We start from the raw sequence: 27,541 nt of genomic DNA, 5'->3' as shown, positions 1-27,541 counted from the left end.
AGGTTGGTCAGCGACAAGAGCAGAGTGGCGCAGCGGAAGCGTGCTGGGCCCATAACCCAGAGGTCGATGGATCGAAACCATCCTCTGCTACGTTGCCCTTTCCTATGCCAATCGATATTTGCTTGCGTGCGGGCCCAAAGGCCTTTCTTTCGCACACAAAGAGAAGTTGAACCTGATTCAGGTGATTCAACGAGTCCAAAGCTCTCAGCGTAAGCATGGCACTGGCACCTTTTGCGCTAATGAAATATTGTCTCTTGGCCATGGAGGCCTGCTCGTGCTTTGTTTACTAGATTGCTTTTGTCCAACACTGCCTACGTGACTTTGGCTGAAGCCACAGTTGCCACCACAAAAACGTGGCAACGCCTTGGCACGCGTTATGAGGAGGACTCCGGCTTCCCATGTTGCTCACGGCGCTCGGTTCCAAGCTTCAACATCAAACACAAAAGCAAGGTGTCTCCTGGCAAATCAGGAAAGCTGCATTTGGAGAATGCGGGCATCGATCCCGCTACCTCTCGCATGCTAAGCGAGCGCTCTACCATTTGAGCTAATCCCCCTTTGCTTGAGGTTGTTGCTTGTGCTATGGCTGATCCCTGTCCTCTCCTGGGCTATGTGTAAACTATAGGCAGTTTTGCTAAATCCACAACTTGCTCTGGCCGCTAGACACCAGGAGAGCCACTCCCCCAAGACCTTGGACAACTGAGCCCCTTCTGAAGTATGGCCCCATGGGTTTCAATGATGTCATTGGGAGAAGGTGGTTTCAAAAAGCACTCACACCGCCTAATACATTCTCGACAAGAAACACCTTGTGCCTTGAGGCATTCCATGGGGCTGGAAATTGGGGGAGAGAGCTACAAACACCAAGAGCCCATAATTGCATTGGCCGGGAATCGAACCCGGGCCTCCCGCGTGGCAGGCGAGAATTCTACCACTGAACCACCAATGCTCCACGCCGGGCCAGGCGCCACCACCCTCGCTCAGCTGGCCTAGGAGAGTCCAGCTCTCGCCCACGCTTGACTTGGGATTCGCTTGTCGAAATCCATGAGGATGGCCAGCGACAAGAGCAGAGTGGCGCAGCGGAAGCGTGCTGGGCCCATAACCCAGAGGTCGATGGATCGAAACCATCCTCTGCTACGTTGCCTTTTCCTATGCCAATCGATATTTGCTTGCGGGCCCAAAGGCCTTTCTTTCACACACAAAGAGAAGTTGAACCTGATTCAGGTGATTCAACGAGTCCAAAGCTCTCAGCGTAAGCATGGCACTGGCACCTTTCCCCCTAATGGAATATTGTCTCTTGGCCATGGAAGCCTGGTCGTGCTTTCTTTAATTGATTGCTTTTGTCCAATACTGCCTACGTGACTTTGGCTGAAGCCACAGATGCCACCACAAAAACGTGGCAATGCCTTGGCACATGTTATGAGGAGCACTCCGGCTTCCCATGTTGCTCACGGCGCTCGGTTCCAAGCTTCAACATCAAACACAAAAGCAAGGTGCCTCCCGTGAAACCAGGAAAGCTGCGTTTGGAGAATGCGGGCATCGATCCCGCTACCTCTCGCATGCAAAGCGAGCGCTCTGCCACTTGAGCTAATCCCCCTTTGCTTGAGTGTGTTGCTTGTGCTATGGCTGATCCCTGTCCTCTCCTGGGCTATGTGTAAAATATAGTCAGTTTTGCGAAATCCACAACCTGCTCTGGCCGCTAGACACCAGGAGAGCCACCCGCTTTCCTAGCGTAGAAGGTTTGCACCCCCCTTTTTTTTCCCTCCTACGACCTTTGACAACTGAGCCCCTTCAGAGGTATGGCCCCATGGGTTTCAATGATGTAATTGGGAGAAGGCTGGTTTCAAAAAGCACTCACACCGCCTAGTACATTCTCGACAAGAAACACCTTGTGCCTTGATGCACTCCACGGGGCTGGAAATTGGGGGAGAGCGCTGCAAACACAAAGAGCCCATAATTGCATTGGCCGGGAATCGAACCCGGGCCTCCCGCGTGGCAGGCGAGAATTCTACCACTGAACCACCAATGCTCCACGCCGGGCCACTTGCCACCACCCTCGCTCAGCTGGTCTAGGAGAGTCCAGCTCTCGCCCACGCTTGACTTGGGATTCGCTGGTCGAAAATCAATGGAAACGCCTAGTCGTCTACATTGTGACTTTGCCACATGGACCCACTCCCCGTGGGAATCGCTGGCAAACTACATCCACATGTGGTTGTTGAGGTTGGTCAGCGACAAGAGCAGAGTGGCGCAGCGGAAGCGTGCTGGGCCCATAACCCAGAGGTCGATGGATCGAAACCATCCTCTGCTACGTTGCCCTTTCCTATGCCAATCGATATTTGCTTGCGTGCGGGCCCAAAGGCCTTTCTTTCGCACACAAAGAGAAGTTGAACCTGATTCAGGTGATTCAACGAGTCCAAAGCTCTCAGCGTAAGCATGGCACTGGCACCTTTTGCGCTAATGAAATATTGTCTCTTGGCCATGGAGGCCTGCTCGTGCTTTGTTTACTAGATTGCTTTTGTCCAACACTGCCTACGTGACTTTGGCTGAAGCCACAGTTGCCACCACAAAAACGTGGCAACGCCTTGGCACGCGTTATGAGGAGGACTCCGGCTTCCCATGTTGCTCACGGCGCTCGGTTCCAAGCTTCAACATCAAACACAAAAGCAAGGTGTCTCCTGGCAAATCAGGAAAGCTGCATTTGGAGAATGCGGGCATCGATCCCGCTACCTCTCGCATGCTAAGCGAGCGCTCTACCATTTGAGCTAATCCCCCTTTGCTTGAGGTTGTTGCTTGTGCTATGGCTGATCCCTGTCCTCTCCTGGGCTATGTGTAAACTATAGGCAGTTTTGCTAAATCCACAACTTGCTCTGGCCGCTAGACACCAGGAGAGCCACTCCCCCAAGACCTTGGACAACTGAGCCCCTTCTGAAGTATGGCCCCATGGGTTTCAATGATGTCATTGGGAGAAGGTGGTTTCAAAAAGCACTCACACCGCCTAATACATTCTCGACAAGAAACACCTTGTGCCTTGAGGCATTCCATGGGGCTGGAAATTGGGGGAGAGAGCTACAAACACCAAGAGCCCATAATTGCATTGGCCGGGAATCGAACCCGGGCCTCCCGCGTGGCAGGCGAGAATTCTACCACTGAACCACCAATGCTCCACGCCGGGCCAGGCGCCACCACCCTCGCTCAGCTGGCCTAGGAGAGTCCAGCTCTCGCCCACGCTTGACTTGGGATTCGCTTGTCGAAATCCATGAGGATGGCCAGCGACAAGAGCAGAGTGGCGCAGCGGAAGCGTGCTGGGCCCATAACCCAGAGGTCGATGGATCGAAACCATCCTCTGCTACGTTGCCTTTTCCTATGCCAATCGATATTTGCTTGCGGGCCCAAAGGCCTTTCTTTCGCACACAAAGAGAAGTTGAACCTGATTCAGGTGATTCAACGAGTCCAAAGCTCTCAGCGTAAGCATGGCACTGGCACCTTTCCCCCTAATGGAATATTGTCTCTTGGCCATGGAAGCCTGGTCGTGCTTTCTTTAATTGATTGCTTTTGTCCAATACTGCCTACGTGACTTTGGCTGAAGCCACAGATGCCACCACAAAAACGTGGCAATGCCTTGGCACATGTTATGAGGAGCACTCCGGCTTCCCATGTTGCTCACGGCGCTCGGTTCCAAGCTTCAACATCAAACACAAAAGCAAGGTGCCTCCCGTGAAACCAGGAAAGCTGCGTTTGGAGAATGCGGGCATCGATCCCGCTACCTCTCGCATGCAAAGCGAGCGCTCTGCCACTTGAGCTAATCCCCCTTTGCTCGAGTGTGTTGCTTGCGCTATGGCTGATCCCTGTCCTCTCCTGGGCTATGTGTAAAATATAGTCAGTTTTGCGAAATCCACAACCTGCTCTGGCCGCTAGACACCAGGAGAGCCACCCGCTTTCCTAGCGTAGAAGGTTTGCACCCCCCTTTTTTTTCCCTCCTACGACCTTTGACAACTGAGCCCCTTCAGAGGTATGGCCCCATGGGTTTCAATGATGTAATTGGGAGAAGGCTGGTTTCAAAAAGCACTCACACCGCCTAGTACATTCTCGACAAGAAACACCTTGTGCCTTGATGCACTCCACGGGGCTGGAAATTGGGGGAGAGCGCTGCAAACACAAAGAGCCCATAATTGCATTGGCCGGGAATCGAACCCGGGCCTCCCGCGTGGCAGGCGAGAATTCTACCACTGAACCACCAATGCTCCACGCCGGGCCACTTGCCACCACCCTCGCTCAGCTGGTCTAGGAGAGTCCAGCTCTCGCCCACGCTTGACTTGGGATTCGCTGGTCGAAAATCAATGGAAACGCCTAGTCGTCTACATTGTGACTTTGCCACATGGACCCACTCCCCGTGGGAATCGCTGGCAAACTACATCCACATGTGGTTGTTGAGGTTGGTCAGCGACAAGAGCAGAGTGGCGCAGCGGAAGCGTGCTGGGCCCATAACCCAGAGGTCGATGGATCGAAACCATCCTCTGCTACGTTGCCCTTTCCTATGCCAATTGATATTTGCTTGCGTGCGGGCCCAAAGGCCTTTCTTTCGCACACAAAGAGAAGTTGAACCTGATTCAGGTGATTCAACGAGTCCAAAGCTCTCAGCGTAAGCATGGCACTGGCACCTTTTGCGCTAATGAAATATTGTCTCTTGGCCATGGAGGCCTGCTCGTGCTTTGTTTACTAGATTGCTTTTGTCCAACACTGCCTACGTGACTTTGGCTGAAGCCACAGTTGCCACCACAAAAACGTGGCAACGCCTTGGCACGCGTTATGAGGAGGACTCCGGCTTCCCATGTTGCTCACGGCGCTCGGTTCCAAGCTTCAACATCAAACACAAAAGCAAGGTGTCTCCTGGCAAATCAGGAAAGCTGCATTTGGAGAATGCGGGCATCGATCCCGCTACCTCTCGCATGCTAAGCGAGCGCTCTACCATTTGAGCTAATCCCCCTTTGCTTGAGGTTGTTGCTTGTGCTATGGCTGATCCCTGTCCTCTCCTGGGCTATGTGTAAACTATAGGCAGTTTTGCTAAATCCACAACTTGCTCTGGCCGCTAGACACCAGGAGAGCCACTCCCCCAAGACCTTGGACAACTGAGCCCCTTCTGAAGTATGGCCCCATGGGTTTCAATGATGTCATTGGGAGAAGGTGGTTTCAAAAAGCACTCACACCGCCTAATACATTCTCGACAAGAAACACCTTGTGCCTTGAGGCATTCCATGGGGCTGGAAATTGGGGGAGAGAGCTACAAACACCAAGAGCCCATAATTGCATTGGCCGGGAATCAAACCCGGGCCTCCCGCGTGGCAGGTGAGAATTCTACCACTGAACCACCAATGCTCCACGCCGGGCCAGGCGCCACCACCCTCGCTCAGCTGGCCTAGGAGAGTCCAGCTCTCGCCCACGCTTGACTTGGGATTCGCTTGTCGAAATCCATGAGGATGGCCAGCGACAAGAGCAGAGTGGCGCAGCGGAAGCGTGCTGGGCCCATAACCCAGAGGTCGATGGATCGAAACCATCCTCTGCTACGTTGCCTTTTCCTATGCCAATCGATATTTGCTTGCGGGCCCAAAGGCCTTTCTTTCGCACACAAAGAGAAGTTGAACCTGATTCAGGTGATTCAACGAGTCCAAAGCTCTCAGCGTAAGCATGGCACTGGCACCTTTCCCCCTAATGGAATATTGTCTCTTGGCCATGGAAGCCTGGTCGTGCTTTCTTTAATTGATTGCTTTTGTCCAATACTGCCTACGTGACTTTGGCTGAAGCCACAGATGCCACCACAAAAACGTGGCAATGCCTTGGCACATGTTATGAGGAGCACTCCGGCTTCCCATGTTGCTCACGGCGCTCGGTTCCAAGCTTCAACATCAAACACAAAAGCAAGGTGCCTCCCGTGAAACCAGGAAAGCTGCGTTTGGAGAATGCGGGCATCGATCCCGCTACCTCTCGCATGCAAAGCGAGCGCTCTGCCACTTGAGCTAATCCCCCTTTGCTCGAGTGTGTTGCTTGCGCTATGGCTGATCCCTGTCCTCTCCTGGGCTATGTGTAAAATATAGTCAGTTTTGCGAAATCCACAACCTGCTCTGGCCGCTAGACACCAGGAGAGCCACCCGCTTTCCTAGCGTAGAAGGTTTGCACCCCCCTTTTTTTTCCCTCCTACGACCTTTGACAACTGAGCCCCTTCAGAGGTATGGCCCCATGGGTTTCAATGATGTAATTGGGAGAAGGCTGGTTTCAAAAAGCACTCACACCGCCTAGTACATTCTCGACAAGAAACACCTTGTGCCTTGATGCACTTCACGGGGCTGGAAATTGGGGGAGAGCGCTGCAAACACAAAGAGCCCATAATTGCATTGGCCGGGAATCGAACCCGGGCCTCCCGCGTGGCAGGCGAGAATTCTACCACTTAACCACCAATGCTCCACGCCGGGCCACTTGCCACCACCCTCGCTCAGCTGGTCTAGGAGAGTCCAGCTCTCGCCCACGCTTGACTTGGGATTCGCTGGTCGAAAATCAATGGAAACGCCTAGTCGTCTACATTGTGACTTTGCCACATGGACCCACTCCCCGTGGGAATCGCTGGCAAACTACATCCACATGTGGTTGTTGAGGTTGGTCAGCGACAAGAGCAGAGTGGCGCAGCGGAAGCGTGCTGGGCCCATAACCCAGAGGTCGATGGATCGAAACCATCCTCTGCTACGTTGCCCTTTCCTATGCCAATCGATATTTGCTTGCGTGCGGGCCCAAAGGCCTTTCTTTCGCACACAAAGAGAAGTTGAACCTGATTCAGGTGATTCAACGAGTCCAAAGCTCTCAGCGTAAGCATGGCACTGGCACCTTTTGCGCTAATGAAATATTGTCTCTTGGCCATGGAGGCCTGCTCGTGCTTTGTTTACTAGATTGCTTTTGTCCAACACTGCCTACGTGACTTTGGCTGAAGCCACAGTTGCCACCACAAAAACGTGGCAACGCCTTGGCACGCGTTATGAGGAGGACTCCGGCTTCCCATGTTGCTCACGGCGCTCGGTTCCAAGCTTCAACATCAAACACAAAAGCAAGGTGTCTCCTGGCAAATCAGGAAAGCTGCATTTGGAGAATGCGGGCATCGATCCCGCTACCTCTCGCATGCTAAGCAAGCGCTCTACCATTTGAGCTAATCCCCCTTTGCTTGAGGTTGTTGCTTGTGCTATGGCTGATCCCTGTCCTCTCCTGGGCTATGTGTAAACTATAGGCAGTTTTGCTAAATCCACAACTTGCTCTGGCCGCTAGACACCAGGAGAGCCACTCCCCCAAGACCTTGGACAACTGAGCCCCTTCTGAAGTATGGCCCCATGGGTTTCAATGATGTCATTGGGAGAAGGTGGTTTCAAAAAGCACTCACACCGCCTAATACATTCTCGACAAGAAACACCTTGTGCCTTGAGGCATTCCATGGGGCTGGAAATTGGGGGAGAGAGCTACAAACACCAAGAGCCCATAATTGCATTGGCCGGGAATCGAACCCGGGCCTCCCGCGTGGCAGGCGAGAATTCTACCACTGAACCACCAATGCTCCACGCCGGGCCAGGCGCCACCACCCTCGCTCAGCTGGCCTAGGAGAGTCCAGCTCTCGCCCACGCTTGACTTGGGATTCGCTTGTCGAAATCCATGAGGATGGTCAGCGACAAGAGCAGAGTGGCGCAGCGGAAGCGTGCTGGGCCCATAACCCAGAGGTCGATGGATCGAAACCATCCTCTGCTACGTTGCCTTTTCCTATGCCAATCGATATTTGCTTGCGGGCCCAAAGGCCTTTCTTTCGCACACAAAGAGAAGTTGAACCTGATTCAGGTGATTCAACGAGTCCAAAGCTCTCAGCGTAAGCATGGCACTGGCACCTTTCCCCCTAATGGAATATTGTCTCTTGGCCATGGAAGCCTGGTCGTGCTTTCTTTAATTGATTGCTTTTGTCCAATACTGCCTACGTGACTTTGGCTGAAGCCACAGATGCCACCACAAAAACGTGGCAATGCCTTGGCACATGTTATGAGGAGCACTCCGGCTTCCCATGTTGCTCACGGCGCTCGGTTCCAAGCTTCAACATCAAACACAAAAGCAAGGTGCCTCCCGTGAAACCAGGAAAGCTGCGTTTGGAGAATGCGGGCATCGATCCCGCTACCTCTCGCATGCAAAGCGAGCGCTCTGCCACTTGAGCTAATCCCCCTTTGCTCGAGTGTGTTGCTTGCGCTATGGCTGATCCCTGTCCTCTCCTGGGCTATGTGTAAAATATAGTCAGTTTTGCGAAATCCACAACCTGCTCTGGCCGCTAGACACCAGGAGAGCCACCCGCTTTCCTAGCGTAGAAGGTTTGCACCCCCCTTTTTTTTCCCTCCTACGACCTTTGACAACTGAGCCCCTTCAGAGGTATGGCCCCATGGGTTTCAATGATGTAATTGGGAGAAGGCTGGTTTCAAAAAGCACTCACACCGCCTAGTACATTCTCGACAAGAAACACCTTGTGCCTTGATGCACTCCACGGGGCTGGAAATTGGGGGAGAGCGCTGCAAACACAAAGAGCCCATAATTGCATTGGCCGGGAATCGAACCCGGGCCTCCCGCGTGGCAGGCGAGAATTCTACCACTGAACCACCAATGCTCCACGCCGGGCCACTTGCCACCACCCTCGCTCAGCTGGTCTAGGAGAGTCCAGCTCTCGCCCACGCTTGACTTGGGATTCGCTGGTCGAAAATCAATGGAAACGCCTAGTCGTCTACATTGTGACTTTGCCACATGGACCCACTCCCCGTGGGAATCGCTGGCAAACTACATCCACATGTGGTTGTTGAGGTTGGTCAGCGACAAGAGCAGAGTGGCGCAGCGGAAGCGTGCTGGGCCCATAACCCAGAGGTCGATGGATCGAAACCATCCTCTGCTACGTTGCCCTTTCCTATGCCAATCGATATTTGCTTGCGTGCGGGCCCAAAGGCCTTTCTTTCGCACACAAAGAGAAGTTGAACCTGATTCAGGTGATTCAACGAGTCCAAAGCTCTCAGCGTAAGCATGGCACTGGCACCTTTTGCGCTAATGAAATATTGTCTCTTGGCCATGGAGGCCTGCTCGTGCTTTGTTTACTAGATTGCTTTTGTCCAACACTGCCTACGTGACTTTGGCTGAAGCCACAGTTGCCACCACAAAAACGTGGCAACGCCTTGGCACGCGTTATGAGGAGGACTCCGGCTTCCCATGTTGCTCACGGCGCTCGGTTCCAAGCTTCAACATCAAACACAAAAGCAAGGTGTCTCCTGGCAAATCAGGAAAGCTGCATTTGGAGAATGCGGGCATCGATCCCGCTACCTCTCGCATGCTAAGCGAGCGCTCTACCATTTGAGCTAATCCCCCTTTGCTTGAGGTTGATGCTTGTGCTATGGCTGATCCCTGTCCTCTCCTGGGCTATGTGTAAACTATAGGCAGTTTTGCTAAATCCACAACTTGCTCTGGCCGCTAGACACCAGGAGAGCCACTCCCCCAAGACCTTGGACAACTGAGCCCCTTCTGAAGTATGGCCCCATGGGTTTCAATGATGTCATTGGGAGAAGGTGGTTTCAAAAAGCACTCACACCGCCTAATACATTCTCGACAAGAAACACCTTGTGCCTTGAGGCATTCCATGGGGCTGGAAATTGGGGGAGAGAGCTACAAACACCAAGAGCCCATAATTGCATTGGCCGGGAATCGAACCCGGGCCTCCCGCGTGGCAGGCGAGAATTCTACCACTGAACCACCAATGCTCCACGCCGGGCCAGGCGCCACCACCCTCGCTCAGCTGGCCTAGGAGAGTCCAGCTCTCGCCCACGCTTGACTTGGGATTCGCTTGTCGAAATCCATGAGGATGGCCAGCGACAAGAGCAGAGTGGCGCAGCGGAAGCGTGCTGGGCCCATAACCCAGAGGTCGATGGATCGAAACCATCCTCTGCTACGTTGCCTTTTCCTATGCCAATCGATATTTGCTTGCGGGCCCAAAGGCCTTTCTTTCGCACACAAAGAGAAGTTGAACCTGATTCAGGTGATTCAACGAGTCCAAAGCTCTCAGCGTAAGCATGGCACTGGCACCTTTCCCCCTAATGGAATATTGTCTCTTGGCCATGGAAGCCTGGTCGTGCTTTCTTTAATTGATTGCTTTTGTCCAATACTGCCTACGTGACTTTGGCTGAAGCCACAGATGCCACCACAAAAACGTGGCAATGCCTTGGCACATGTTATGAGGAGCACTCCGGCTTCCCATGTTGCTCACGGCGCTCGGTTCCAAGCTTCAACATCAAACACAAAAGCAAGGTGCCTCCCGTGAAACCAGGAAAGCTGCGTTTGGAGAATGCGGGCATCGATCCCGCTACCTCTCGCATGCAAAGCGAGCGCTCTGCCACTTGAGCTAATCCCCCTTTGCTCGAGTGTGTTGCTTGCGCTATGGCTGATCCCTGTCCTCTCCTGGGCTATGTGTAAAATATAGTCAGTTTTGCGAAATCCACAACCTGCTCTGGCCGCTAGACACCAGGAGAGCCACCCGCTTTCCTAGCGTAGAAGGTTTGCACCCCCCTTTTTTTTCCCTCCTACGACCTTTGACAACTGAGCCCCTTCAGAGGTATGGCCCCATGGGTTTCAATGATGTAATTGGGAGAAGGCTGGTTTCAAAAAGCACTCACACCGCCTAGTACATTCTCGACAAGAAACACCTTGTGCCTTGATGCACTCCACGGGGCTGGAAATTGGGGGAGAGCGCTGCAAACACAAAGAGCCCATAATTGCATTGGCCGGGAATCGAACCCGGGCCTCCCGCGTGGCAGGCGAGAATTCTACCACTTAACCACCAATGCTCCACGCCGGGCCACTTGCCACCACCCTCGCTCAGCTGGTCTAGGAGAGTCCAGCTCTCGCCCACGCTTGACTTGGGATTCGCTGGTCGAAAATCAATGGAAACGCCTAGTCGTCTACATTGTGACTTTGCCACATGGACCCACTCCCCGTGGGAATCGCTGGCAAACTACATCCACATGTGGTTGTTGAGGTTGGTCAGCGACAAGAGCAGAGTGGCGCAGCGGAAGCGTGCTGGGCCCATAACCCAGAGGTCGATGGATCGAAACCATCCTCTGCTACGTTGCCCTTTCCTATGCCAATCGATATTTGCTTGCGTGCGGGCCCAAAGGCCTTTCTTTCGCACACAAAGAGAAGTTGAACCTGATTCAGGTGATTCAACGAGTCCAAAGCTCTCAGCGTAAGCATGGCACTGGCACCTTTTGCGCTAATGAAATATTGTCTCTTGGCCATGGAGGCCTGCTCGTGCTTTGTTTACTAGATTGCTTTTGTCCAACACTGCCTACGTGACTTTGGCTGAAGCCACAGTTGCCACCACAAAAACGTGGCAACGCCTTGGCACGCGTTATGAGGAGGACTCCGGCTTCCCATGTTGCTCACGGCGCTCGGTTCCAAGCTTCAACATCAAACACAAAAGCAAGGTGTCTCCTGGCAAATCAGGAAAGCTGCATTTGGAGAATGCGGGCATCAATCCCGCTACCTCTCGCATGCTAAGCGAGCGCTCTACCATTTGAGCTAATCCCCCTTTGCTTGAGGTTGTTGCTTGTGCTATGGCTGATCCCTGTCCTCTCCTGGGCTATGTGTAAACTATAGGCAGTTTTGCTAAATCCACAACTTGCTCTGGCCGCTAGACACCAGGAGAGCCACTCCCCCAAGACCTTGGACAACTGAGCCCCTTCTGAAGTATGGCCCCATGGGTTTCAATGATGTCATTGGGAGAAGGTGGTTTCAAAAAGCACTCACACCGCCTAATACATTCTCGACAAGAAACACCTTGTGCCTTGAGGCATTCCATGGGGCTGGAAATTGGGGGAGAGAGCTACAAACACCAAGAGCCCATAATTGCATTGGCCGGGAATCGAACCCGGGCCTCCCGCGTGGCAGGCGAGAATTCTACCACTGAACCACCAATGCTCCACGCCGGGCCAGGCGCCACCACCCTCGCTCAGCTGGCCTAGGAGAGTCCAGCTCTCGCCCACGCTTGACTTGGGATTCGCTTGTCGAAATCCATGAGGATGGTCAGCGACAAGAGCAGAGTGGCGCAGCGGAAGCGTGCTGGGCCCATAACCCAGAGGTCGATGGATCGAAACCATCCTCTGCTACGTTGCCTTTTCCTATGCCAATCGATATTTGCTTGCGGGCCCAAAGGCCTTTCTTTCGCACACAAAGAGAAGTTGAACCTGATTCAGGTGATTCAACGAGTCCAAAGCTCTCAGCGTAAGCATGGCACTGGCACCTTTCCCCCTAATGGAATATTGTCTCTTGGCCATGGAAGCCTGGTCGTGCTTTCTTTAATTGATTGCTTTTGTCCAATACTGCCTACGTGACTTTGGCTGAAGCCACAGATGCCACCACAAAAACGTGGCAATGCCTTGGCACATGTTATGAGGAGCACTCCGGCTTCCCATGTTGCTCACGGCGCTCGGTTCCAAGCTTCAACATCAAACACAAAAGCAAGGTGCCTCCCGTGAAACCAGGAAAGCTGCGTTTGGAGAATGCGGGCATCGATCCCGCTACCTCTCGCATGCAAAGCGAGCGCTCTGCCACTTGAGCTAATCCCCCTTTGCTCGAGTGTGTTGCTTGCGCTATGGCTGATCCCTGTCCTCTCCTGGGCTATGTGTAAAATATAGTCAGTTTTGCGAAATCCACAACCTGCTCTGGCCGCTAGACACCAGGAGAGCCACCCGCTTTCCTAGCGTAGAAGGTTTGCACCCCCCTTTTTTTTCCCTCCTACGACCTTTGACAACTGAGCCCCTTCAGAGGTATGGCCCCATGGGTTTCAATGATGTAATTGGGAGAAGGCTGGTTTCAAAAAGCACTCACACCGCCTAGTACATTCTCGACAAGAAACACCTTGTGCCTTGATGCACTCCACGGGGCTGGAAATTGGGGGAGAGCGCTGCAAACACAAAGAGCCCATAATTGCATTGGCCGGGAATCGAACCCGGGCCTCCCGCGTGGCAGGTGAGAATTCTACCACTGAACCACCAATGCTCCACGCCGGGCCACTTGCCACCACCCTCGCTCAGCTGGTCTAGGAGAGTCCAGCTCTCGCCCACGCTTGACTTGGGATTCGCTGGTCGAAAATCAATGGAAACGCCTAGTCGTCTACATTGTGACTTTGCCACATGGACCCACTCCCCGTGGGAATCGCTGGCAAACTACATCCACATGTGGTTGTTGAGGTTGGTCAGCGACAAGAGCAGAGTGGCGCAGCGGAAGCGTGCTGGGCCCATAACCCAGAGGTCGATGGATCGAAACCATCCTCTGCTACGTTGCCCTTTCCTATGCCAATCGATATTTGCTTGCGTGCGGGCGGGCCCAAAGGCCTTTCTTTCGCACACAAAGAGAAGTTGAACCTGATTCAGGTGATTCAACGAGTCCAAAGCTCTCAGCGTAAGCATGGCACTGGCACCTTTTGCGCTAATGAAATATTGTCTCTTGGCCATGGAGGCCTGCTCGTGCTTTGTTTACTAGATTGCTTTTGTCCAACACTGCCTACGTGACTTTGGCTGAAGCCACAGTTGCCACCACAAAAACGTGGCAACGCCTTGGCACGCGTTATGAGGAGGACTCCGGCTTCCCATGTTGCTCACGGCGCTCGGTTCCAAGCTTCAACATCAAACACAAAAGCAAGGTGTCTCCTGGCAAATCAGGAAAGCTGCATTTGGAGAATGCGGGCATCGATCCCGCTACCTCTCGCATGCTAAGCGAGCGCTCTACCATTTGAGCTAATCCCCCTTTGCTTGAGGTTGTTGCTTGAGGTTGTTGCTTGAGGTTGTTGCTTGTGCTATGGCTGATCCCTGTCCTCTCCTGGGCTATGTGTAAGCTATAGGCAGTTTTGCTAAATCCACAACTTGCTCTGGCCGCTAGACACCAGGAGAGCCACTCCCCCAAGACCTTGGACAACTGAGCCCCTTCTGAAGTATGGCCCCATGGGTTTCAATGATGTCATTGGGAGAAGGTGGTTTCAAAAAGCACTCACACCGCCTAATACATTCTCGACAAGAAACACCTTGTGCCTTGAGGCATTCCATGGGGCTGGAAATTGGGGGAGAGAGCTACAAACACCAAGAGCCCATAATTGCATTGGCCGGGAATCGAACCCGGGCCTCCCGCGTGGCAGGTGAGAATTCTACCACTGAACCACCAATGCTCCACGCCGGGCCAGGCGCCACCACCCTCGCTCAGCTGGCCTAGGAGAGTCCAGCTCTCGCCCACGCTTGACTTGGGATTCGCTTGTCGAAATCCATGAGGATGGCCAGCGACAAGAGCAGAGTGGCGCAGCGGAAGCGTGCTGGGCCCATAACCCAGAGGTCGATGGATCGAAACCTTCCTCTGCTACGTTGCCTTTTCCTATGCCAATCGATATTTGCTTGCGGGCCCAAAGGCCTTTCTTTCGCACACAAAGAGAAGTTGAACCTGATTCAGGTGATTCAACGAGTCCAAAGCTCTCAGCGTAAGCATGGCACTGGCACCTTTCCCCCTAATGGAATATTGTCTCTTGGCCATGGAAGCCTGGTCGTGCTTTCTTTAATTGATTGCTTTTGTCCAATACTGCCTACGTGACTTTGGCTGAAGCCACAGATGCCACCACAAAAACGTGGCAATGCCTTGGCACATGTTATGAGGAGCACTCCGGCTTCCCATGTTGCTCACGGCGCTCGGTTCCAAGCTTCAACATCAAACACAAAAGCAAGGTGCCTCCCGTGAAACCAGGAAAGCTGCGTTTGGAGAATGCGGGCATCGATCCCGCTACCTCTCGCATGCAAAGCGAGCGCTCTGCCACTTGAGCTAATCCCCCTTTGCTCGAGTGTGTTGCTTGCGCTATGGCTGATCCCTGTCCTCTCCTGGGCTATGTGTAAAATATAGTCAGTTTTGCGAAATCCACAACCTGCTCTGGCCGCTAGACACCAGGAGAGCCACCCGCTTTCCTAGCGTAGAAGGTTTGCACCCCCCTTTTTTTTCCCTCCTACGACCTTTGACAACTGAGCCCCTTCAGAGGTATGGCCCCATGGGTTTCAATGATGTAATTGGGAGAAGGCTGGTTTCAAAAAGCACTCACACCGCCTAGTACATTCTCGACAAGAAACACCTTGTGCCTTGATGCACTCCACGGGGCTGGAAATTGGGGGAGAGCGCTGCAAACACAAAGAGCCCATAATTGCATAGGCCGGGAATCGAACCCGGGCCTCCCGCGTGGCAGGCGAGAATTCTACCACTTAACCACCAATGCTCCACGCCGGGCCACTTGCCACCACCCTCGCTCAGCTGGTCTAGGAGAGTCCAGCTCTCGCCCACGCTTGACTTGGGATTCGCTGGTCGAAAATCAATGGAAACGCCTAGTCGTCTACATTGTGACTTTGCCACATGGACCCACTCCCCGTGGGAATCGCTGGCAAACTACATCCACATGTGGTTGTTGAGGTTGGTCAGCGACAAGAGCAGAGTGGCGCAGCGGAAGCGTGCTGGGCCCATAACCCAGAGGTCGATGGATCGAAACCATCCTCTGCTATGTTGCCCTTTCCTATGCCAATCGATATTTGCTTGCGTGCGGGCCCAAAGGCCTTTCTTTCGCACACAAAGAGAAGTTGAACCTGATTCAGGTGATTCAACGAGTCCAAAGCTCTCAGCGTAAGCATGGCACTGGCACCTTTTGCGCTAATGAAATATTGTCTCTTGGCCATGGAGGCCTGCTCGTGCTTTGTTTACTAGATTGCTTTTGTCCAACACTGCCTACGTCACTTTGGCTGAAGCCACAGTTGCCACCACAAAAACGTGGCAACGCCTTGGCACGCGTTATGAGGAGGACTCCGGCTTCCCATGTTGCTCACGGCGCTCGGTTCCAAGCTTCAACATCAAACACAAAAGCAAGGTGTCTCCTGGCAAATCAGGAAAGCTGCATTTGGAGAATGCGGGCATCGATCCCGCTACCTCTCGCATGCTAAGCGAGCGCTCTACCATTTGAGCTAATCCCCCTTTGCTTGAGGTTGTTGCTTGTGCTATGGCTGATCCCTGTCCTCTCCTGGGCTATGTGTAAACTATAGGCAGTTTTGCTAAATCCACAACTTGCTCTGGCCGCTAGACACCAGGAGAGCCACTCCCCCAAGACCTTGGACAACTGAGCCCCTTCTGAAGTATGGCCCCATGGGTTTCAATGATGTCATTGGGAGAAGGTGGTTTCAAAAAGCACTCACACCGCCTAATACATTCTCGACAAGAAACACCTTGTGCCTTGAGGCATTCCATGGGGCTGGAAATTGGGGGAGAGAGCTACAAACACCAAGAGCCCATAATTGCATTGGCCGGGAATCGAACCCGGGCCTCCCGCGTGGCAGGCGAGAATTCTACCACTGAACCACCAATGCTCCACGCCGGGCCAGGCGCCACCACCCTCGCTCAGCTGGCCTAGGAGAGTCCAGCTCTCGCCCACGCTTGACTTGGGATTCGCTTGTCGAAATCCATGAGGATGGCCAGCGACAAGAGCAGAGTGGCGCAGCGGAAGCGTGCTGGGCCCATAACCCAGAGGTCGATGGATCGAAACCATCCTCTGCTACGTTGCCTTTTCCTATGCCAATCGATATTTGCTTGCGGGCCCAAAGGCCTTTCTTTCGCACACAAAGAGAAGTTGAACCTGATTCAGGTGATTCAACGAGTCCAAAGCTCTCAGCGTAAGCATGGCACTGGCACCTTTCCCCCTAATGGAATATTGTCTCTTGGCCATGGAAGCCTGGTCGTGCTTTCTTTAATTGATTGCTTTTGTCCAATACTGCCTACGTGACTTTGGCTGAAGCCACAGATGCCACCACAAAAACGTGGCAATGCCTTGGCACATGTTATGAGGAGCACTCCGGCTTCCCATGTTGCTCACGGCGCTCGGTTCCAAGCTTCAACATCAAACACAAAAGCAAGGTGCCTCCCGTGAAACCAGGAAAGCTGCGTTTGGAGAATGCGGGCATCGATCCCGCTACCTCTCGCATGCAAAGCGAGCACTCTGCCACTTGAGCTAATCCCCCTTTGCTCGAGTGTGTTGCTTGCGCTATGGCTGATCCCTGTCCTCTCCTGGGCTATGTGTAAAATATAGTCAGTTTTGCGAAATCCACAACCTGCTCTGGCCGCTAGACACCAGGAGAGCCACCCGCTTTCCTAGCGTAGAAGGTTTGCACCCCCCTTTTTTTTCCCTCCTACGACCTTTGACAACTGAGCCCCTTCAGAGGTATGGCCCCATGGGTTTCAATGATGTAATTGGGAGAAGGCTGGTTTCAAAAAGCACTCACACCGCCTAGTACATTCTCGACAAGAAACACCTTGTGCCTTGATGCACTCCACGGGGCTGGAAATTGGGGGAGAGCGCTGCAAACACAAAGAGCCCATAATTGCATTGGCCGGGAATCGAACCCGGGCCTCCCGCGTGGCAGGCGAGAATTCTACCACTTAACCACCAATGCTCCACGCCGGGCCACTTGCCACCACCCTCGCTCAGCTGGTCTAGGAGAGTCCAGCTCTCGCCCACGCTTGACTTGGGATTCGCTGGTCGAAAATCAATGGAAACGCCTAGTCGTCTACATTGTGACTTTGCCACATGGACCCACTCCCCGTGGGAATCGCTGGCAAACTACATCCACATGTGGTTGTTGAGGTTGGTCAGCGACAAGAGCAGAGTGGCGCAGCGGAAGCGTGCTGGGCCCATAACCCAGAGGTCGATGGATCGAAACCATCCTCTGCTACGTTGCCCTTTCCTATGCCAATCGATATTTGCTTGCGTGCGGGCCCAAAGGCCTTTCTTTCGCACACAAAGAGAAGTTGAACTTGATTCAGGTGATTCAACGAGTCCAAAGCTCTCAGCGTAAGCATGGCACTGGCACCTTTTGCGCTAATGAAATATTGTCTCTTGGCCATGGAGGCCTGCTCGTGCTTTGTTTACTAGATTGCTTTTGTCCAACACTGCCTACGTGACTTTGGCTGAAGCCACAGTTGCCACCACAAAAACGTGGCAACGCCTTGGCACGCGTTATGAGGAGGACTCCGGCTTCCCATGTTGCTCACGGCGCTCGGTTCCAAGCTTCAACATCAAACACAAAAGCAAGGTGTCTCCTGGCAAATCAGGAAAGCTGCATTTGGAGAATGCGGGCATCGATCCCGCTACCTCTCGCATGCTAAGCGAGCGCTCTACCATTTGAGCTAATCCCCCTTTGCTTGAGGTTGTTGCTTGTGCTATGGCTGATCCCTGTCCTCTCCTGGGCTATGTGTAAACTATAGGCAGTTTTGCTAAATCCACAACTTGCTCTGGCCGCTAGACACCAGGAGAGCCACTCCCCCAAGACCTTGGACAACTGAGCCCCTTCTGAAGTATGGCCCCATGGGTTTCAATGATGTCATTGGGAGAAGGTGGTTTCAAAAAGCACTCACACCGCCTAATACATTCTCGACAAGAAACACCTTGTGCCTTGAGGCATTCCATGGGGCTGGAAATTGGGGGAGAGAGCTACAAACACCAAGAGCCCATAATTGCATTGGCCGGGAATCGAACCCGGGCCTCCCGCGTGGCAGGCGAGAATTCTACCACTGAACCACCAATGCTCCACGCCGGGCCAGGCGCCACCACCCTCGCTCAGCTGGCCTAGGAGAGTCCAGCTCTCGCCCACGCTTGACTTGGGATTCGCTTGTCGAAATCCATGAGGATGGCCAGCGACAAGAGCAGAGTGGCGCAGCGGAAGCGTGCTGGGCCCATAACCCAGAGGTCGATGGATCGAAACCATCCTCTGCTACGTTGCCTTTTCCTATGCCAATCGATATTTGCTTGCGGGCCCAAAGGCCTTTCTTTCGCACACAAAGAGAAGTTGAACCTGATTCAGGTGATTCAACGAGTCCAAAGCTCTCAGCGTAAGCATGGCACTGGCACCTTTCCCCCTAATGGAATATTGTCTCTTGGCCATGGAAGCCTGGTCGTGCTTTCTTTAATTGATTGCTTTTGTCCAATACTGCCTACGTGACTTTGGCTGAAGCCACAGATGCCACCACAAAAACGTGGCAATGCCTTGGCACATGTTATGAGGAGCACTCCGGCTTCCCATGTTGCTCACGGCGCTCGGTTCCAAGTTTCAACATCAAACACAAAAGCAAGGTGCCTCCCGTGAAACCAGGAAAGCTGCGTTTGGAGAATGCGGGCATCGATCCCGCTACCTCTCGCATGCAAAGCGAGCGCTCTGCCACTTGAGCTAATCCCCCTTTGCTCGAGTGTGTTGCTTGCGCTATGGCTGATCCCTGTCCTCTCCTGGGCTATGTGTAAAATATAGTCAGTTTTGCGAAATCCACAACCTGCTCTGGCCGCTAGACACCAGGAGAGCCACCCGCTTTCCTAGCGTAGAAGGTTTGCACCCCCCTTTTTTTTCCCTCCTACGACCTTTGACAACTGAGCCCCTTCAGAGGTATGGCCCCATGGGTTTCAATGATGTAATTGGGAGAAGGCTGGTTTCAAAAAGCACTCACACCGCCTAGTACATTCTCGACAAGAAACACCTTGTGCCTTGATGCACTCCACGGGGCTGGAAATTGGGGGAGAGCGCTGCAAACACAAAGAGCCCATAATTGCATAGGCCGGGAATCGAACCCGGGCCTCCCGCGTGGCAGGCGAGAATTCTACCACTTAACCACCAATGCTCCACGCCGGGCCACTTGCCACCACCCTCGCTCAGCTGGTCTAGGAGAGTCCAGCTCTCGCCCACGCTTGACTTGGGATTCGCTGGTCGAAAATCAATGGAAACGCCTAGTCGTCTACATTGTGACTTTGCCACATGGACCCACTCCCCGTGGGAATCGCTGGCAAACTACATCCACATGTGGTTGTTGAGGTTGGTCAGCGACAAGAGCAGAGTGGCGCAGCGGAAGCGTGCTGGGCCCATAACCCAGAGGTCGATGGATCGAAACCATCCTCTGCTACGTTGCCTTTTTCTATGCCAATCGATATTTGCTTGCGTGCGGGCCCAAAGGCCTTTCTTTCGCACACAAAGAGAAGTTGAACCTGATTCAGGTGATTCAACGAGTCCAAAGCTCTCAGCGTAAGCATGGCACTGGCACCTTTTGCGCTAATGAAATATTGTCTCTTGGCCATGGAGGCCTGCTCGTGCTTTGTTTACTAGATTGCTTTTGTCCAACACTGCCTACGTGACTTTGGCTGAAGCCACAGTTGCCACCACAAAAACGTGGCAACGCCTTGGCACGCGTTATGAGGAGGACTCCGGCTTCCCATGTTGCTCACGGCGCTCGGTTCCAAGCTTCAACATCAAACACAAAAGCAAGGTGTCTCCTGGCAAATCAGGAAAGCTGCATTTGGAGAATGCGGGCATCGATCCCGCTACCTCTCGCATGCTAAGCGAGCGCTCTACCATTTGAGCTAATCCCCCTTTGCTTGAGGTTGTTGCTTGTGCTATGGCTGATCCCTGTCCTCTCCTGGGCTATGTGTAAACTATAGGCAGTTTTGCTAAATCCACAACTTGCTCTGGCCGCTAGACACCAGGAGAGCCACTCCCCCAAGACCTTGGACAACTGAGCCCCTTCTGAAGTATGGCCCCATGGGTTTCAATGATGTCATTGGGAGAAGGTGGTTTCAAAAAGCACTCACACCGCCTAATACATTCTCGACAAGAAACACCTTGTGCCTTGAGGCATTCCATGGGGCTGGAAATTGGGGGAGAGAGCTACAAACACCAAGAGCCCATAATTGCATTGGCCGGGAATCGAACCCGGGCCTCCCGCGTGGCAGGCGAGAATTCTACCACTGAACCACCAATGCTCCACGCCGGGCCAGGCGCCACCACCCTCGCTCAGCTGGCCTAGGAGAGTCCAGCTCTCGCCCACGCTTGACTTGGGATTCGCTTGTCGAAATCCATGAGGATGGCCAGCGACAAGAGCAGAGTGGCGCAGCGGAAGCGTGCTGGGCCCATAACCCAGAGGTCGATGGATCGAAACCATCCTCTGCTACGTTGCCTTTTCCTATGCCAATCGATATTTGCTTGCGGGCCCAAAGGCCTTTCTTTCGCACACAAAGAGAAGTTGAACCTGATTCAGGTGATTCAACGAGTCCAAAGCTCTCAGCGTAAGCATGGCACTGGCACCTTTCCCCCTAATGGAATATTGTCTCTTGGCCATGGAAGCCTGGTCGTGCTTTCTTTAATTGATTGCTTTTGTCCAATACTGCCTACGTGACTTTGGCTGAAGCCACAGATGCCACCACAAAAACGTGGCAATGCCTTGGCACATGTTATGAGGAGCACTCCGGCTTCCCATGTTGCTCACGGCGCTCGGTTCCAAGCTTCAACATCAAACACAAAAGCAAGGTGCCTCCCGTGAAACCAGGAAAGCTGCGTTTGGAGAATGCGGGCATCGATCCCGCTACCTCTCGCATGCAAAGCGAGCGCTCTGCCACTTGAGCTAATCCCCCTTTGCTCGAGTGTGTTGCTTGCGCTATGGCTGATCCCTGTCCTCTCCTGGGCTATGTGTAAAATATAGTCAGTTTTGCGAAATCCACAACCTGCTCTGGCCGCTAGACACCAGGAGAGCCACCCGCTTTCCTAGCGTAGAAGGTTTGCACCCCCCTTTTTTTTCCCTCCTACGACCTTTGACAACTGAGCCCCTTCAGAGGTATGGCCCCATGGGTTTCAATGATGTAATTGGGAGAAGGCTGGTTTCAAAAAGCACTCACACCGCCTAGTACATTCTCGACAAGAAACACCTTGTGCCTTGATGCACTCCACGGGGCTGGAAATTGGGGGAGAGCGCTGCAAACACAAAGAGCCCATAATTGCATTGGCCGGGAATCGAACCCGGGCCTCCCGCGTGGCAGGCGAGAATTCTACCACTGAACCACCAATGCTCCACGCCGGGCCACTTGCCACCACCCTCGCTCAGCTGGTCTAGGAGAGTCCAGCTCTCGCCCACGCTTGACTTGGGATTCGCTGGTCGAAAATCAATGGAAACGCCTAGTCGTCTACATTGTGACTTTGCCACATGGACCCACTCCCCGTGGGAATCGCTGGCAAACTACATCCACATGTGGTTGTTGAGGTTGGTCAGCGACAAGAGCAGAGTGGCGCAGCGGAAGCGTGCTGGGCCCATAACCCAGAGGTCGATGGATCGAAACCATCCTCTGCTACGTTGCCCTTTCCTATGCCAATCGATATTTGCTTGCGTGCGGGCCCAAAGGCCTTTCTTTCGCACACAAAGAGAAGTTGAACCTGATTCAGGTGATTCAACGAGTCCAAAGCTCTCAGCGTAAGCATGGCACTGGCACCTTTTGCGCTAATGAAATATTGTCTCTTGGCCATGGAGGCCTGCTCGTGCTTTGTTTACTAGATTGCTTTTGTCCAACACTGCCTACGTGACTTTGGCTGAAGCCACAGTTGCCACCACAAAAACGTGGCAACGCCTTGGCACGCGTTATGAGGAGGACTCCGGCTTCCCATGTTGCTCACGGCGCTCGGTTCCAAGCTTCAACATCAAACACAAAAGCAAGGTGTCTCCTGGCAAATCAGGAAAGCTGCATTTGGAGAATGCGGGCATCGATCCCGCTACCTCTCGCATGCTAAGCGAGCGCTCTACCATTTGAGCTAATCCCCCTTTGCTTGAGGTTGTTGCTTGTGCTATGGCTGATCCCTGTCCTCTCCTGGGCTATGTGTAAACTATAGGCAGTTTTGCTAAATCCACAACTTGCTCTGGCCGCTAGACACCAGGAGAGCCACTCCCCCAAGACCTTGGACAACTGAGCCCCTTCTGAAGTATGGCCCCATGGGTTTCAATGATGTCATTGGGAGAAGGTGGTTTCAAAAAGCACTCACACCGCCTAATACATTCTCGACAAGAAACACCTTGTGCCTTGAGGCATTCCATGGGGCTGGAAATTGGGGGAGAGAGCTACAAACACCAAGAGCCCATAATTGCATTGGCCGGGAATCGAACCCGGGCCTCCCGCGTGGCAGGCGAGAATTCTACCACTGAACCACCAATGCTCCACGCCGGGCCAGGCGCCACCACCCTCGCTCAGCTGGCCTAGGAGAGTCCAGCTCTCGCCCACGCTTGACTTGGGATTCGCTTGTCGAAATCCATGAGGATGGCCAGCGACAAGAGCAGAGTGGCGCAGCGGAAGCGTGCTGGGCCCATAACCCAGAGGTCGATGGATCGAAACCATCCTCTGCTACGTTGCCTTTTCCTATGCCAATCGATATTTGCTTGCGGGCCCAAAGGCCTTTCTTTCGCACACAAAGAGAAGTTGAACCTGATTCAGGTGATTCAACGAGTCCAAAGCTCTCAGCGTAAGCATGGCACTGGCACCTTTCCCCCTAATGGAATATTGTCTCTTGGCCATGGAAGCCTGGTCGTGCTTTCTTTAATTGATTGCTTTTGTCCAATACTGCCTACGTGACTTTGGCTGAAGCCACAGATGCCACCACAAAAACGTGGCAATGCCTTGGCACATGTTATGAGGAGCACTCCGGCTTCCCATGTTGCTCACGGCGCTCGGTTCCAAGCTTCAACATCAAACACAAAAGCAAGGTGCCTCCCGTGAAACCAGGAAAGCTGCGTTTGGAGAATGCGGGCATCGATCCCGCTACCTCTCGCATGCAAAGCGAGCGCTCTGCCACTTGAGCTAATCCCCCTTTGCTCGAGTGTTTTGCTTGCGCTATGGCTGATCCCTGTCCTCTCCTGGGCTATGTGTAAAATATAGTCAGTTTTGCGAAATCCACAACCTGCTCTGGCCGCTAGACACCAGGAGAGCCACCCGCTTTCCTAGCGTAGAAGGTTTGCACCCCCCTTTTTTTTCCCTCCTACGACCTTTGACAACTGAGCCCCTTCAGAGGTATGGCCCCATGGGTTTCAATGATGTAATTGGGAGAAGGCTGGTTTCAAAAAGCACTCACACCGCCTAGTACATTCTCGACAAGAAACACCTTGTGCCTTGATGCACTCCACGGGGCTGGAAATTGGGGGAGAGCGCTGCAAACACAAAGAGCCCATAATTGCATTGGCCGGGAATCGAACCCGGGCCTCCCGCGTGGCAGGCGAGAATTCTACCACTGAACCACCAATGCTCCACGCCGGGCCACTTGCCACCACCCTCGCTCAGCTGGTCTAGGAGAGTCCAGCTCTCGCCCACGCTTGACTTGGGATTCGCTGGTCGAAAATCAATGGAAACGCCTAGTCGTCTACATTGTGACTTTGCCACATGGACCCACTCCCCGTGGGAATCGCTGGCAAACTACATCCACATGTGGTTGTTGAGGTTGGTCAGCGACAAGAGCAGAGTGGCGCAGCGGAAGCGTGCTGGGCCCATAACCCAGAGGTCGATGGATCGAAACCATCCTCTGCTACGTTGCCCTTTCCTATGCCAATCGATATTTGCTTGCGTGCGGGCCCAAAGGCCTTTCTTTCGCACACAAAGAGAAGTTGAACCTGATTCAGGTGATTCAACGAGTCCAAAGCTCTCAGCGTAAGCATGGCACTGGCACCTTTTGCGCTAATGAAATATTGTCTCTTGGCCATGGAGGCCTGCTCGTGCTTTGTTTACTAGATTGCTTTTGTCCAACACTGCCTACGTGACTTTGGCTGAAGCCACAGTTGCCACCACAAAAACGTGGCAATGCCTTGGCACGCGTTATGAGGAGGACTCCGGCTTCCCATGTTGCTCACGGCGCTCGGTTCCAAGCTTCAACATCAAACACAAAAGCAAGGTGTCTCCTGGCAAATCAGGAAAGCTGCATTTGGAGAATGCGGGCATCGATCCCGCTACCTCTCGCATGCTAAGCGAGCGCTCTACCATTTGAGCTAATCCCCCTTTGCTTGAGGTTGTTGCTTGTGCTATGGCTGATCCCTGTCCTCTCCTGGGCTATGTGTAAACTATAGGCAGTTTTGCTAAATCCACAACTTGCTCTGGCCGCTAGACACCAGGAGAGCCACTCCCCCAAGACCTTGGACAACTGAGCCCCTTCTGAAGTATGGCCCCATGGGTTTCAATGATGTCATTGGGAGAAGGTGGTTTCAAAAAGCACTCACACCGCCTAATACATTCTCGACAAGAAACACCTTGTGCCTTGAGGCATTCCATGGGGCTGGAAATTGGGGGAGAGAGCTACAAACACCAAGAGCCCATAATTGCATTGGCCGGGAATCGAACCCGGGCCTCCCGCGTGGCAGGCGAGAATTCTACCACTGAACCACCAATGCTCCACGCCGGGCCAGGCGCCACCACCCTCGCTCAGCTGGCCTAGGAGAGTCCAGCTCTCGCCCACGCTTGACTTGGGATTCGCTTGTCGAAATCCATGAGGATGGCCAGCGACAAGAGCAGAGTGGCGCAGCGGAAGCGTGCTGGGCCCATAACCCAGAGGTCGATGGATCGAAACCATCCTCTGCTACGTTGCCTTTTCCTATGCCAATCGATATTTGCTTGCGGGCCCAAAGGCCTTTCTTTCGCACACAAAGAGAAGTTGAACCTGATTCAGGTGATTCAACGAGTCCAAAGCTCTCAGCGTAAGCATGGCACTGGCACCTTTCCCCCTAATGGAATATTGTCTCTTGGCCATGGAAGCCTGGTCGTGCTTTCTTTAATTGATTGCTTTTGTCCAATACTGCCTACGTGACTTTGGCTGAAGCCACAGATGCCACCACAAAAACGTGGCAATGCCTTGGCACATGTTATGAGGAGCACTCCGGCTTCCCATGTTGCTCACGGCGCTCGGTTCCAAGCTTCAACATCAAACACAAAAGCAAGGTGCCTCCCGTGAAACCAGGAAAGCTGCGTTTGGAGAATGCGGGCATCGATCCCGCTACCTCTCGCATGCAAAGCGAGCGCTCTGCCACTTGAGCTAATCCCCCTTTGCTCGAGTGTGTTGCTTGCGCTATGGCTGATCCCTGTCCTCTCCTGGGCTATGTGTAAAATATAGTCAGTTTTGCGAAATCCACAACCTGCTCTGGCCGCTAGACACCAGGAGAGCCACCCGCTTTCCTAGCGTAGAAGGTTTGCACCCCCCTTTTTTTTCCCTCCTACGACCTTTGACAACTGAGCCCCTTCTGAAGTATGGCCCCATGGGTTTCAATGATGTCATTGGGAGAAGGTGGTTTCAAAAAGCACTCACACCGCCTAATACATTCTCGACAAGAAACACCTTGTGCCTTGAGGCATTCCATGGGGCTGGAAATTGGGGGAGAGAGCTACAAACACCAAGAGCCCATAATTGCATTGGCCGGGAATCGAACCCGGGCCTCCCGCGTGGCAGGCGAGAATTCTACCACTGAACCACCAATGCTCCACGCCGGGCCAGGCCAGGCGCCACCACCCTCGCTCAGCTGGCCTAGGAGAGTCCAGCTCTCGCCCACGCTTGACTTGGGATTCGCTTGTCGAAATCCATGAGGATGGCCAGCGACAAGAGCAGAGTGGCGCAGCGGAAGCGTGCTGGGCCCATAACCCAGAGGTCGATGGATCGAAACCATCCTCTGCTACGTTGCCTTTTCCTATGCCAATCGATATTTGCTTGCGGGCCCAAAGGCCTTTCTTTCGCACACAAAGAGAAGTTGAACCTGATTCAGGTGATTCAACGAGTCCAAAGCTCTCAGCGTAAGCATGGCACTGGCACCTTTCCCCCTAATGGAATATTGTCTCTTGGCCATGGAAGCCTGGTCGTGCTTTCTTTAATTGATTGCTTTTGTCCAATACTGCCTACGTGACTTTGGCTGAAGCCACAGATGCCACCACAAAAACGTGGCAATGCCTTGGCACATGTTATGAGGAGCACTCCGGCTTCCCATGTTGCTCACGGCGCTCGGTTCCAAGCTTCAACATCAAACACAAAAGCAAGGTGCCTCCCGTGAAACCAGGAAAGCTGCGTTTGGAGAATGCGGGCATCGATCCCGCTACCTCTCGCATGCAAAGCGAGCGCTCTGCCACTTGAGCTAATCCCCCTTTGCTCGAGTGTGTTGCTTGCGCTATGGCTGATCCCTGTCCTCTCCTGGGCTATGTGTAAAATATAGTCAGTTTTGCGAAATCCACAACCTGCTCTGGCCGCTAGACACCAGGAGAGCCACCCGCTTTCCTAGCGTAGAAGGTTTGCACCCCCCTTTTTTTTCCCTCCTACGACCTTTGACAACTGAGCCCCTTCAGAGGTATGGCCCCATGGGTTTCAATGATGTAATTGGGAGAAGGCTGGTTTCAAAAAGCACTCACACCGCCTAGTACATTCTCGACAAGAAACACCTTGTGCCTTGATGCACTCCACGGGGCTGGAAATTGGGGGAGAGCGCTGCAAACACAAAGAGCCCATAATTGCATTGGCCGGGAATCGAACCCGGGCCTCCCGCGTGGCAGGCGAGAATTCTACCACTGAACCACCAATGCTCCACGCCGGGCCGCTTGCCACCACCCTCGCTCAGCTGGTCTAGGAGAGTCCAGCTCTCGCCCACGCTTGAC

The 27,541-nt window shown here is 53.4% G+C and overlaps 10 non-coding genes across 10 annotated transcripts; all 10 read right to left on the bottom strand.

Moving 5' to 3' along the window:
• Positions 1-481: 481 nt before the first annotated feature.
• On the bottom strand, positions 482-554 carry TRNAA-AGC (transfer RNA alanine (anticodon AGC)). Its single transcript has one exon. It is a non-coding gene; the product is annotated as a tRNA-Ala (tRNA).
• Positions 555-2,693: 2,139 nt separating this feature from the next.
• On the bottom strand, positions 2,694-2,766 carry TRNAA-AGC (transfer RNA alanine (anticodon AGC)). Its single transcript has one exon. It is a non-coding gene; the product is annotated as a tRNA-Ala (tRNA).
• Positions 2,767-4,905: 2,139 nt separating this feature from the next.
• On the bottom strand, positions 4,906-4,978 carry TRNAA-AGC (transfer RNA alanine (anticodon AGC)). Its single transcript has one exon. It is a non-coding gene; the product is annotated as a tRNA-Ala (tRNA).
• A 4,351-nt stretch (positions 4,979-9,329) lies between these two features.
• Positions 9,330-9,402, bottom strand: TRNAA-AGC (transfer RNA alanine (anticodon AGC)). The gene has a single exon. It is a non-coding gene; the product is annotated as a tRNA-Ala (tRNA).
• Positions 9,403-13,757: 4,355 nt separating this feature from the next.
• Positions 13,758-13,830, bottom strand: TRNAA-AGC (transfer RNA alanine (anticodon AGC)). The gene has a single exon. It is a non-coding gene; the product is annotated as a tRNA-Ala (tRNA).
• Positions 13,831-15,995: 2,165 nt separating this feature from the next.
• On the bottom strand, positions 15,996-16,068 carry TRNAA-AGC (transfer RNA alanine (anticodon AGC)). The gene has a single exon. It is a non-coding gene; the product is annotated as a tRNA-Ala (tRNA).
• A 2,139-nt stretch (positions 16,069-18,207) lies between these two features.
• On the bottom strand, positions 18,208-18,280 carry TRNAA-AGC (transfer RNA alanine (anticodon AGC)). The gene has a single exon. It is a non-coding gene; the product is annotated as a tRNA-Ala (tRNA).
• Positions 18,281-20,419: 2,139 nt separating this feature from the next.
• On the bottom strand, positions 20,420-20,492 carry TRNAA-AGC (transfer RNA alanine (anticodon AGC)). Its single transcript has one exon. It is a non-coding gene; the product is annotated as a tRNA-Ala (tRNA).
• A 2,139-nt stretch (positions 20,493-22,631) lies between these two features.
• On the bottom strand, positions 22,632-22,704 carry TRNAA-AGC (transfer RNA alanine (anticodon AGC)). The gene has a single exon. It is a non-coding gene; the product is annotated as a tRNA-Ala (tRNA).
• A 2,139-nt stretch (positions 22,705-24,843) lies between these two features.
• Positions 24,844-24,916, bottom strand: TRNAA-AGC (transfer RNA alanine (anticodon AGC)). Its single transcript has one exon. It is a non-coding gene; the product is annotated as a tRNA-Ala (tRNA).
• Between the last annotated feature and the right edge of the window lie 2,625 nt (positions 24,917-27,541).

This window comes from Lithobates pipiens, unplaced genomic scaffold, assembly GCF_037356315.1.
Source record: "Lithobates pipiens isolate NorthernLeopardFrog02 unplaced genomic scaffold, aLitPip1_a1.2 Scaffold_18, whole genome shotgun sequence".
NCBI lineage: Eukaryota > Metazoa > Chordata > Amphibia > Anura > Ranidae > Lithobates > Lithobates pipiens.
Note: the sequence above shows the minus strand (reverse complement) of the source record. Positions and strands in the feature narration are given on the sequence as shown.